The sequence below is a fragment of the Carlito syrichta genome, unplaced genomic scaffold (assembly GCF_000164805.1).
Source record: "Carlito syrichta isolate Samal-C Ts95f unplaced genomic scaffold, Tarsius_syrichta-2.0.1 Scaffold304559, whole genome shotgun sequence".
NCBI classification, from domain to species: Eukaryota; Metazoa; Chordata; class Mammalia; order Primates; family Tarsiidae; genus Carlito; species Carlito syrichta.
In genome coordinates this window covers 14,337-20,864 of record NW_007248655.1, presented here as the reverse complement: position 1 = coordinate 20,864, position 6,528 = coordinate 14,337, and positions in this window count along the sequence as shown.

Here is a 6,528-nt window from a genome sequence, read left to right as displayed (position 1 = left end):
TGCAGATTCGCCGACGCCACCACATCTTCCAAGGGACTCCCCAAAACTTGCAGGGGCTGGCCCCCCGCAGTTCCATGTTTTTGCTATTGTAAATAGAGTTGCAACAAGACATGTGTGTGCAGGTATCTTTTTTGTAGAATGATTTGAGTTTTTCCAGGTATATTTCCAATAGAGGAATTGTTGGGTCATATGGAAGGACAATTTCTAGTTTCTAGCACTGTCACCCAAAGAGGTTGCACTAACTTTGCAATCCCACCAGCAGTGTAGAAGTGTTCCATTTTCTCAACATCTTCGCCAGAATCTGTTGTTGTTTGTTTTATTAATGATGGCCATCCTCACTGGGTTTAGGTGGTACCTCAATGTGGTTTAGATTTGCATTTTGGAATGAGGTTGAGTGCTTTTTCATGTGTCTGTTGGCTGCCCATATATATTCTTTTCAGAAGTGTCTATTCATGTCTTTTGCCCACTTTTTAATGGGGCTGTTTATTTTATTCCTTTCAGCATATTTGAGTTCCTTGTAGATCCTAGACGTTAGGCCTTTGTCAGATATACAGTTGGCAAATATTTTTTTCCCTTTCTGTGGGGTGTCTCTCTGCTCTCTTGATGGCTTATTTTGCTTTGCAGAAGCCAGTTTGATGAGGTCCCACTTGTCTAGAAGGTTCTGAATAGGAATTGATTGCTAGTTCCAATTTCCCTAAGGGTGTCTCCTGTGTTTTCTAAGATTCTTATAGTTTGAAGTTCTACATTTAGGTCTTCGATCCATTTAGAGTTAATTTTTGTGTATGGTGATAATTAGGAGTCCTGTTTCAATCTTCTGCATGTGATCAGTCAATTTTCCCAGAACTATTTACTGAATAGGTTCTCCTCTCCCCAGTGGTTGTTGTTGGAGTCTTTGTCAAAGATGAGTTGGTTGAGAAATTGAGACTTTGTTTCCAGAATCTCTGTCCTGTTCCATTAATCTATATGCCTGTTCTTGTACCAATACCAGATTGTTTTTATTGTAGACTTATAGTAAAGTTTGAAGTCTGGAAGTGTGATACCTCCTGCTCTGTTTCTTTTGCTAAGGTTTGTTTTGGCTATTCATGGTCATTTATGTTTCCATATGAATTTCTATATTGTCATTTCCATGTCTGAGAAGAATTATGTTGGTAATTTAATGGGTATTGCATTGAGTCTGTAGATTGCCTTTGGTAGGATGGACATCTCAACTATGTTGATTCTTCTTATCCATGAGCATGGAATATTTGCTCATTTGTGTCTTCTTGAATTTCTTTGAACAGTGTTTTGTGGTTCTCATTGTAAAGGCCTTTCACTTCTCTCATTAGGAAGATGTCAAGGTATTTCTTTTTTTTTTGCTTTTGTGAATGTGATTATGCTTTTTATTTGGTTCTCTGCTGCTTGTTGTTGCATATAGGAATACAACAGTCTTTTGCACATTTATTTTGTACCCTGAGACTTTGCCAAAGTCCTTTATCAGTGCATGCAGATTTTTGACAGATTCTTTTGGATTTTCAAGGTATAGGATCATTTTATCAGCATAGAGGAATAACCTGATTTCCTGTTTCCTATTTGGATACCCCTGATTTCCTTCTCTTTTCTATTTGCCATAGCAAGGACTTCCAACATAATGTCGAACAGGAAGGGTGAGAGTGGGCAGTCTTTTTTTGTTCCAGTTTTCAGGGGGAAATGTTTCCAGTTTCTGTCCTTTTAGCAATATGGTAGCTGTGGGTTTATCGAGATGCCATTTACTATTTTGAGATATGTTCCTTCTATATCTAGGTGTTTGAGGTTCTTTATCAAGAAGGCATGCAGGATCTTATCAAAAGCTTTTTCTGAATCTAATGAGATAATCATATGGTTCTTGTTTTTACATCTGTTGATGTACTTAATTACATTTCTGGTCTTTCAGATGTTGAACCAATAATGCATCCTGGGGATGAAGCCTACTTGGTCATGGTGGATGACTTTAAGATGTGTTTTTGGATTGGATTTGCTAGAGTCTTCTTGAGGATTTTTTGCATCTATATTCATAAGGGGTATTGACCTGTAGTTCTCTTTTTTTGTTGAATCTTTACCAAGTTTGGATATCAGTGTGATATTAGCTTCATAAAATGATTTGGGGAGAATTCCATTTCTCTTAATTACCTGGAATACTTTCAATAGAATTGGTATCAACTCCTCCTTGTACATTTTGTAGAATTGTGCTGGAAAGTCATCTGGTCCAGGATTTTTTTAGTAAGTAGTTTTCTTATGACAGAGTCAATTTCCTGGGCTGTTTTTGGTCTATTTATTGTTTTAATAGCTTCTTGTTTCAACATTGGGGGGTTGTGTGATGTCAGAAGGTCCTCCATTTCATTTAGGTTATCATGTTTGTTTCCTTATTGATGTATAGAGTGATCTCTGATAATCTTTTGTATTTCTTCAGGGTCAGTTGTGATTTGATTTTTTGTACTTCTAATTGTTTTTCCTTGTTTCTCTCTCTCTCTCTCTCTCTCTTTTTCTTGGTCATTATGGCTAGGAGTCCTTAAATCTTGTTAATTCTTCAAGGAGCCAACTTTCTGTTTTGCTGATGTTTTCTGTGTTATTTTTGTCTTCTATGTCTCAAATTTTGGCTCTTATATTGGTGATTGGGTTTTTCTGCTAAAGTTAGGAATTTGGTGGTCTTCTCTTGCTAGCTCCCTTAGGTGATTTGTTAGGCTCTCAACTTGTGATTTTTTGATTTTCTTGATGTGCTCATAGAGATATAAATTCCCCTCTTAGAACTGATTTAATGGCTTCCCAGAAGTTTTGGTAAGATGTTTCTTCATTTTCATTTGTTTCTAGAAATCTTTTATTTTCTGCTTTGATTTCAGTGTTGATCCCATAGCTGTTCAGCATCATGCTGTTTAGTGTCCATGTCTTTGTTGGCTTTGGGGAAATTTTTGTTGGTGTTGATTTTTTTTTTTTAATTCCTCTGTGGTCTGAGAAGGTTCATGGCAATATTTCAACCTTATGGAATTTGTTTAAGCTTGATTTATGGCCAAGGATGTGACCGATCTTGGAGTGCATTCCATGTGGTGATGAGTAGAATGTATAACCTGTGATTTTGGGGTGGAATAATCCGTAGGTATGTATTAAGTCCATTTGGTCAAGTTTCAAGTTTAGATTCTGGATCTTCTTGTTGATTTTTTTTTTTACCATGATGATCTATCTAGGGCTGTTATTGGAGTATTCAAGTTCCCTATTATATTAGAGACAATATCTTTTTTTAGTTTACTTAGTAGTTGTTTTATAAATGCTAGCTTTATAAATGCTAGTGCTCCTGTGTTGGGTGCATATATGTTTAGGATGGAAATTTATTGTTGATGGATTAAGCCTTCTATCATTATGTAGCATTTTCTTGTATCTTTTAAAATTTTTGATAGTTTAAAGGTAGTTTTATCTGATATTAAGATTATGACTTCTGCCTTCTTTTGTGATCCATTTGCCTGGAAACTCATTTCCCATCCTTTAACTTTGAGTCTGTGTACTTCCTTTGTGGTGAGATGAGTTTTCTGGCTACAGCAAATAATTGGGTCATGGTTTCCTACCCAGTTTGCCATTCTGTGTCTTTTCAGTGGTGCATTTAGTCCATTTGAATTCTAGCTGATTACTGAAATGTGAGTGTTTATCCCTGTCATGAGATTCTTATAAAGTTTTTTCTTTTTTGTTTGTTTTCTTTTGGCTTTGGGATTGATGTATGTGTGTGTTTTCAAGTTTGTTGTTGTGTTGTATTTGCCATTGATTCCGTGCTCTGATAATCCCTTGGGAAGTGTGTGGTCATTCTTTTGTTTCTTTCTTCTGTGCTTAATACTTTTTTAGTGTCTCCTGTAGATCTAATCTTGGAAGCTACCTAATTTCTTAGGGATTGGATATCTGGGAAGGATTTTAATTCTTCATCACTGATGAAGCTGAGTGTGGCTGGGTAGGAAAATCTTGACTGAGGTTGTTATCTTTGAGGACTTTGAATTTTGGACTCCCATCCCTTCTTGCTTTCCCTCATGTTTCTGTCAATTAGGTCTGCTGCTATTCTGATTGGTTTTCCCTGATAGATAGTCTGACCTTTCTCTTTTCTTGCCTTTAGGAATTTTTCTTTTGTGCGTACTTTACATAGGAAAATTACTATGTGCCTCAGGGTTTGTCTTCTCATTTGATGTCTTGTGGGGGTTCTCTGTATCTTTTGTGTTTGACTGATCACATCTCTGGTGAAATGGGGAAAATTTTCCTGGATTACTTCCTGGAATACTTGCTCCAAGCTGTTCTCCAGTTCCCTTTCTTCTTCTGGAATACCAATCAGGCATAGGTTTGGCCTCTTGATATGATTGCACATCTCTTGTAGGCTTTGTTCTTTCTTTCTGAGTCTTCTTTCTATGTTTTTTACAGATCTGGCAAATTCCATGTTCTGATCTTCAAGTTCTGAGATTCTTTCTTCAGCTAGATAAATTCTCCTTTCCATGCTTGTCATCTTATTATTTATTTCCTGATGAAATTTTTTTATTGCTAAAATCACTGTTACAAGTTCTTTCAGTGTTGCAGCTTGTCTTTCTTGAGTCTTATTCACTCTTTCCATCCATTCCCTAATCTCTGTTGTATTCTGGGGCTGGTTGTTGATGCCTTCCATTGTTTGGGCTCTGAGGTCTAATTTTTCAGAAGTTTTCTCTTGTTACACTTGAAATTGCCTGTAGTTTTCCTTTGGTTTTCCTCATTTGTGACAGATCTCTTGCTTTTCTCTTTAGTTCTGCTATTCGTTGTCAGTGGGAGAGGCTTTTCCTTCTGAAGTTTGCTCAGCCCTCTATTCTTCCCTGATCTGAGCTCTGGATTTGTTCTATTTTAAAATAGGACTGTGGGTGGTAAACTTTTCATTATGGTAGATTTGTTAAGTAATTTGAAATAGAAATATGAAGTCTCTGAATTTTTTTCTTTAAAAATTGCTTTTACTATTTGGCAGCTTTTGAAGTTACATGTTAATTTTAAGATTTGTTTTCTATGAATAAGGCAACTGGAATTTTCATAAAGATTGCACAGAGTCAGGGTTTGGGGTATTATGGACATTCTGACAATATTGATTCTTCTGATTCTTAAACATGGAATACCTTTCAATTTATTTGTTTCTTCAATTTCTTATCTTTTTTGAATTTTAGAGTCAAGGATATGTGTAAATACTTACTACATGGGTATAATACATGATGAAATTTGGGCTCCTACTGAGCTCATCACCCATGTGGTAAGAATGGTACTTGATGGTGGTTTTTCAACACTTTCTCCCTTAACTCTCTCCCCACTTTATGAGTTCTCAGTGTCTTTTTCCCATTAGTATGCCTGTATGTAGCCAGTGTTTAGCTCAAACTCATGAGAACATACAATAATCTGTTTTCTGTGTTAATTTGCTTTAGAATAATGACCTCCAGCTATAGCCACTTTGCTGCAAAGAACAAAATTTTTTTTTATTGTTTCATAGTATGACTTGGTGAATCTATACCATATTTTAAAATCCAAGGCACTACTGATGGACACCTATACTGGTTCCATCTTTTTGCTGTTGTAAATAGTGCTGCTATAAACACATGAGTGAAGTGGGTTTTTTTTTTTTTTTTTTGGTAGAATGACTTATGCTCCTTTGGGTAGGTACCCAGTAGTAGAACTGCTGGGTCTATTTTTAGTTCTTTGAGAAATATTCAAACTTTTTTTTCCCCATAGAATCTAAAATAATTCACATTTCTACCAACAGTGTAGGAGCATCCCCTTTTTTCCACAACCTGGCCAACATCTGTTGTTTTCTTATTTTTTATTAATCATCATCCTGACTGTTGTAAGATGGTTTTTCACTGTGGATTTTATATGCATTTCTCTAATGATTATGATGTTGAACACTTTTTCATGATTGCTGCCCAAGGCTATTTTAAAGTTTTTAAAGTATAAATTTATCATCTCCCTGATTTAATTTATTCCTAATATTAATTTTGATGTTATTGTAAATTGACTTGTTTTTTAATTCCTTCATTTGATAGATAATCACTAGCACATAGAAATACAACTGACTTTTGTGTGTACTGAAATTTTAAAATTGACTTTGTTTTAACAATATTTTGGTAAAATATTTGAGTTTTCCAGTAATATAATATTAAGTTATGTGAAAAAAATACAATAGTCTTCTTCCTTTCCAATTTGTATGCCTTCTTTTTTTCCTTGCTAATTTCTGTAGCCAGATTTGCCAGTATTATGTTGAAGAAAAGTTGAAGAGGTTGGTGTCCTTGTCAGATATTAAAAGAAAAACTTCCAAATTTTCACCTTTGAAGATAATATTAGCTGTGTGCTTATGATACATATGACTTTTATTGTCTGGAGTTAATTTCTTCTATACCTAATTTGTTGAGAGTTTTATCATGAAAAGATGTTAACTTTGTTAAATGCTTTTTCTACAACCTACATGAATACATATTTTTTGTTCAACATTCTGTTAATTTGGTGTATAATATTTATTAATTGGTATATGTATATTATTCTTGCATC